General features: G+C 43.5%; 1 pseudogene; it reads right to left on the bottom strand.

The window, feature by feature from the left end:
* Positions 1 to 1,422: 1,422 nt before the first annotated feature.
* Positions 1,423 to 5,781, bottom strand: LOC139544619 (ATP-dependent RNA helicase DHX29-like; annotated as a pseudogene).
* Between the last annotated feature and the right edge of the window lie 639 nt (positions 5,782 to 6,420).

A 6,420-nucleotide genomic window follows, 5' to 3' on the forward strand; every position in this document is an offset into this window, starting at 1 on the left:
AGGCTTGAGAAAACACAGTGATTGAATCAGCAGAAATTGGAAATCACACAAAATAATGTTTCAACATACTACTGTCCAAAACGCCGACTGGTGGTTGAAACGGCATAACATTTGTTTCTTAACTGTGATGTGTGGGAGAGTTTTGTCACACAGGGGAGGAGAAGATCATGATGGAGTCACCTCCATGTTTAAAAAAAAATGTGGCCCTTGTTTAACATGGTGATCTTATTGAGATTAAATATTATTTTCAAGTGAGAGCAGTCACTGTGTGAGGTCAGTCGGTGTTCATAAATATTGGTATGTTTTGTCACGCAAGTGGTCATGGAGGGGTCAGTGGGACTGCACTTTATTAAAGCAGAGGTATCCAACCTGGGTTGTGTTCATTAACCAGGGGAACATTTTTCAAAATGTTTGAACTGAGCGTTTTATATTGTAGAAGTCAAGGTAATCCCTCCCTGTTTCAGTCCGTTTTCTTCCATTTGGCGCCTAATGAACATGGACCTAAAGAGCTTTATTATATATTCAGGAAATCAAAGTGTAAACGTAACCACACTGCCAGAACTCGCATGTGTACACAGTACACTTAGCACCTTCGAACCTAAAAGGGTTATTCAGCTGTCCCCATAGGAGAACCCTTTTGGGATCAATGCAGAACTTTTTTCACAGAGGGCTCAACATGAAACCCAAAAGGGTTATACCTGGAACCAACAAGGGTTATCCTATGGGGACAGCTGAAGAACCCTTTTCAGGAAACACTTTTTTCTTAGAGTGTACAGAGTAAAATCGAAATAGATTTGTATACCCTGTGTGTGCATGGCCACTTATTTTCTGTGGTTTCTAAATGTCAAGTAAATGACATCATAATACATGAAGCTAGCTAGTGGGGGTAGATCCCTTGATAGTCATTGAAGTAATGTTGTTTGTTTGTGTCACAGACAGAGAAAGTCTTGGGTTACAGCACTGGGCACAGCTGTTCTCGTTCGTTGTTGTTTGGAGATGTTCTATTCTATTCTTAAATAAATAATGTTTGGGCAGCACCAGTGGTATAATTGCAGGAATATTTCAAGGATGTTTACTAGAAGCAAAACACAAAGCTATTACACTTCTGTTTCTGTCTTTTGGAAAACAAAAACATTAAACACTCCCCAAAGAATGTCTGTTACATCCTGAGCGAGGGAGCCATGAATAAATCATTTTTCCCTAAAACGTATATTCAACATGAACACCAAAGATAGTTTTATTTGATGTTTGGCAACAGTCATCATTGGAGAAGAAATATGCTATTTTGTTTCATGATTTACATTTCGTTATACACTCACCACCACCCTCTTATCCTTGGGTCATCCATCTGTCCCATCTACCCACCCATCCTGTCTCAGGGACATCTCTATAACTGAGGTCTCCTATGAGAAGTCACAGGGGTCAGGAGACGTACAACATCTTGATCAGTTCTTTAATCAACTGGATGGTCTTCTCATCTACAGTTGAGAGACAAAGAGAGTAAATAATACCATCAGCCACTACACAGTGCCAAACACAGAGCTAAATGTTTAATTTCATAAACACACACACACACACACACACACACACACACACACACACACACACACACACACACACACACACACACACACACACACACACACACACACACAATACAGCATTTGAAATGAGAAAATGAGAAAAGGATACAAGATAAAAAAGGAAGAGGGGAAAGACAGAGAAAGGGTAGAATATTACTTTCTAGATTCATCCTTGGGTTCTCCGGCATCTTCTCCAGTAGTGAGTCTAAGTGTCATGTTTTGTCTTTGATCATGTCTTGTCCCTGTGCTTCCCTCTGCTGGTCTTATTAGGTTCTTTCTCTTTCTCTCTCTCTATCGTTCCGTTCCTGCTCCCAGCTGTTTCTCATTCTCCTAACGACCTCATTTACTCTTTCACACCTGTCCCCTATTTTGCCCTCTGATTAGAGTCCCTATTTCTTCCTCTGTTTTCCGCTCCTGTCTTTGTCGGATTCTTGTTTGATGTTTGCTGTTCCTGTGTCCTTGTTTCGCCCTGTCGTGTTCTTTGCCTTCGTCAGATGCTGCGTGTGAGCTGGTGTCTATGTCAGCTACGGCCAGTGCGTTCCCGAAGCGACCTGCAGTCTGTGGTCGCGTCTCCAGTCGTTCCTCTCTATTGACGAGAGGATTTCAGTTTCCTGTTTTGGATTTACTATTGATTATATCCAGGAGAATCATTATTTGTTTAATACTGGAATAAAGACTCTGTTACTATTACGTCGCTTTTGGGTCCTCATTCACCAGCATAACACTAAGAGCTTCCTCAGGTGTTTAAAGATCACTCCAATCCTCACTGGGGCCCGGGGGAGGGGACAGGGAGGAGCCGAGATCAAACAGAGCCTTGCTTGCTACAGTATGCTCAACAACTGCACGGGTCAGTTTCTTGGACCCAGATTAAGCCTAGTATTGGACTAAAGAACACTCATTTTCAGTTCAGAAGTGGGCTTAATCTGGGTCTGGGAAATTGGCTACAATAGTTAGATTTTCTTTATCTTTGTGTATCCTAATGTCTCTGCTGTATCAGTAACACAGCCCTCTAGTCATGCATGACACATACAGTATAATAATACACATTTAATACAGCTGGCCCAGAGATGAACTCTGACCTGGAAGTGGATCCATTCGACCAGAGATATGAGTCGTTCACGGTGCTTCACGTCGATGTCCCCTCCGAACAGTAGCATGGGGAATGGAGATATCAGGGTTGTGTCCCGCAGGTAGATCAGAGGAAGAGTCCAAATGGCATTAAAACATCAAGTCTTTTACATCCGATTAGGAAACACATTTAGTACTTCAATTTATTGGGGCCTCCCTAGGAGTAGTTAGAGGTTGCCCCTAACCTCTGATACAGGGTCAGATTTTTCACTTCCTAAATGATTATGGATAGGATTGAGGGAGTTGGGTAATCTGATCCTAAATCAGAAGGACATCTTCTACCTCAGTGCCTCCCTGAGTAAGATGGACCCACCATAGAGACAAATACAAAAGGTGTATTGATGGTCTATTAATAGATATACAGAGAGATAAAGAAACAGAGAGAGTGAGAGCGATAGTGTTATCTCTATCCAACTGATCTTCTCCTGGAAGAGCAGGCAGCGGTTGAAGGAGGAGGGGTGGACGTGGGCCTTCCCCTGGGAGTTTTCCACAGAACAGGCCACCCGGTCCAGCGCATCCACAGAGGGCGTGTAGAGGATCCGCCCCACACTGTCACACAGCCCTCCCGTTACCACCGCGTTCAGTACACAGATCTGAGCCTTACCCAAAGGGGTGAGGGAAGCCTAGGGCCCCCTCGGGTCAGACCGGTCCCGGGAAGCTGGTCCTCGACTGGACTTGGAGGAAGAAGAGAATACGACCTGGTCCATCATCCTTATCAGCTCCTGTTTGATGTACTGATGGGGATGAGATCCAGGTGAATTTCAGAGACGTCAAGACTGGAGTCAAGACTGGAGCCACCATGATCCAAACCAAGACTATACACCATCTCTGGTAAATGTTCTCACTAACCACTCTAAAGGTCAGATCACTACTTACACTGTATACCGTATCAGTTACAAACATCTTCATTGTTACAAGATACATGATGATGTAAGATACAAGATGAGAAAAACATGCACAAGTTTGTGTGAGAGAGAATAGAGTAGAGTAGACATGCTGTTCAACCCCCCTCCCTACCTGCTGCCGCACGGAGAGACACTTTAAAACTTTGAATGCCTGCCTATATAAAGCCAATTGACATTAACTCCTGAGGTGTTGAACTGTCCTCTATAGCCACCATGGATATTATTTGACCCTGCTGGTAATCTATGAACGTTTTAACGTCTTGAATAATGATCTGTCCTCAAATCTCCACCCTGTACAGCCAGAAAAGGACTGGCCACCTTGGTTCCTCTCTAGGTTTCTTCCTAGATTCCTGCCTTTCAGGGAGTTTTTCCTAGCCACTGTACTTCTGCATTGCTTGCTCTCTGGGGTTTTAGGAATGAGTATCTGTATAGCACTTAGTGACATCTGCTGATGTAAAAAGGGGTTTATAAAATACATTTGATTGATTTGATATATTGATTGAGTAGAGTACCTTTATGGTGATAAGGGCAGTGCGATTCAGGAAGTGTTTCCTGCAGTAGGTTGTCTCAGCTCGATATCTCTCACTGCGTCTGTTCTTCCACCTGCATATGATCTTCCACCTGCTAGCAAGACAATTGTTTGGATAAAAGCGTCTGCTAAATGGCATATATTATATGTTATACTGAACCAAGATGTTGGCTGAACAGTTGGAAGGGCATAGAAACAATACACTCATTCAGTTAGACTATATTACTATATTAGAGAAAACAGGGTCCTGTTCATTAGGCACAAAATGGAAGAAAACGGATTGAAATGTAGAGGTACTGAGTGAACCTGTCGAGTAAGACACGCTCGTTTTCATCCGCCGTTGCAAAATGTTTTGCTACCGTGTGCCCTAATCAACATGTGCCTGCATTAGCTACCTCTGATTTTGGTCGTTCATACTGTTATTAAAAGAGCTACCTCTACCACCTTTTATACCCAGAGCTATAGAGTTTTTACCGATATGACTTCCATCACAGTATTGCAGAGAAAGTAACAACATATAACTGCTCATTTTGCCAATCAGACATCATTTATATGATGTCACCGTTGATGGACGTAACTTACAATTGGTTCCAGGCAGCCCAAGATGGTGCCGAAAATGAGCATCTTGCCAATTTATGGGCAGGGTGGCAACCCAGAGGGCTGAGGGCATGTCCCTCCGGTATGCACGCCCCAATCCCCTGGAACAGGCACACAGCGTTACTCACTGACTGGGGCTGGGGCGCATCCAGGGCTCTGCACAGGAACTCCTATGGGGAGCCGTACTCACACTGCTGTAGAGGGGACAGAATCGGAAACAGAGGTCGTTTGGGGTGAGATCATGTGTTTGTGTTTAAGTGATTATTCATTCAGTCATTATTCTATACCCATGTGTAAGTAGTTATTTTTGAGTATGGGTCTGTGGTTACTTTGTGTGTTTTTTAAAATTGTTCGCCTCTGATTAAAAATAATTGTTACTGTACCACGGTATGAAGTCACAGATCCTCCAGGGAACCCTCAGTATCTCTGGTGTGGAGAAATCCACAAAGGCCAGAAACCTGTTAGAAGGAACATTCACAATCAGGTTGTTACTTGTGGAGCTGCTGACCTCAATAAGGCTGTAGAGGGTAACTTGTTCTGTGGTTCACAGAGAGAACCTGACCTGGATTTGGGGTAGAGGCGGAAGCAGAAGCCGTTCCGTACGTGTCCTGCCTTGTCTTGCCTCTGGAGGGCGTTGGCCTGGCTGACAAACGTCTCCACCAGGGAACTCATCTGGCTGCTCTCATGGTACTTGTTTTCTTTGGTCTTTCTGGTATTGATATTCGAACACAACATCAGGTATGGTGACTCCAGTTTCCACCATGTTTGTGGACAGCACAATCTAAAATAGAGACAGGGTAATGTAGGAAATTGTTGTTTCACTTTTTTCATTCATAGCAGTGTCTCAATTCATCACTGCACTAGAGAAATAAACCCCAGTACCTTCCTAACTCCAGCAGAGGGCACTGTAAACACAGCTTCCTGTGGTCCTTGGACGACAGTGTCGAGCTACCAGTCTGAACCTGAGTAGGGAGACATAAACCAATCTGTTATTAATGCTATTTAGCAGTTGCTTTTATCCAAAGTGACTTACAGTCATGTGTACATACGTTTTCCATACGTCTGGTCCTGGGAATCAAACCCACTATCCTGGCATTGCAAGCGCCATGCTATACCAACTGAGCTACAGAGAACTAATCTCTCCATGAAGGCTATAAGCTTGTATCAACAAAATACAGTGCATTCGGAAAGTATTCAGACCCCTTCCCTTTTTTCCACATTTTGTTACGTTACAGCCTTATTCTAAAATGGATTCAATCCATTTTTGCCGTGGTGGGTCCGTCAGTGTCGTGGAAATACTTCTTAAAAATATCTCTTAGACACCGGAGCTTGTGAGTTCAAAAGAGACTTTATTACAAAGTAATAAGCCGAGCTGGTCCATGGAGCAACTGCCGGTCTCAGACTCAGAGATCTCTTTATGTACAGTTTCAGTCTGACACAAGAGACACAGTCACTCCTCTTTATGTATACGATTCTCATCTACTCTGCCACGATTGTTTCCTAATCTTACTTCTAGTCCGTCTACGACCGCCTTTACTTGGTTTCTCCTCCCCTTCTTGGCACATACTTCAAGGGCATAGGTTATATTGGCTGCGTAACCATAGCAACGATACAAAAAATAATACAGACATTAATTCATAACGCAGGTGCATGTCCAAGGACACCCACAGGACCAGAC

The sequence above is a fragment of the Salvelinus alpinus genome, chromosome 18 (assembly GCF_045679555.1).
Source record: "Salvelinus alpinus chromosome 18, SLU_Salpinus.1, whole genome shotgun sequence".
NCBI lineage: Eukaryota > Metazoa > Chordata > Actinopteri > Salmoniformes > Salmonidae > Salvelinus > Salvelinus alpinus.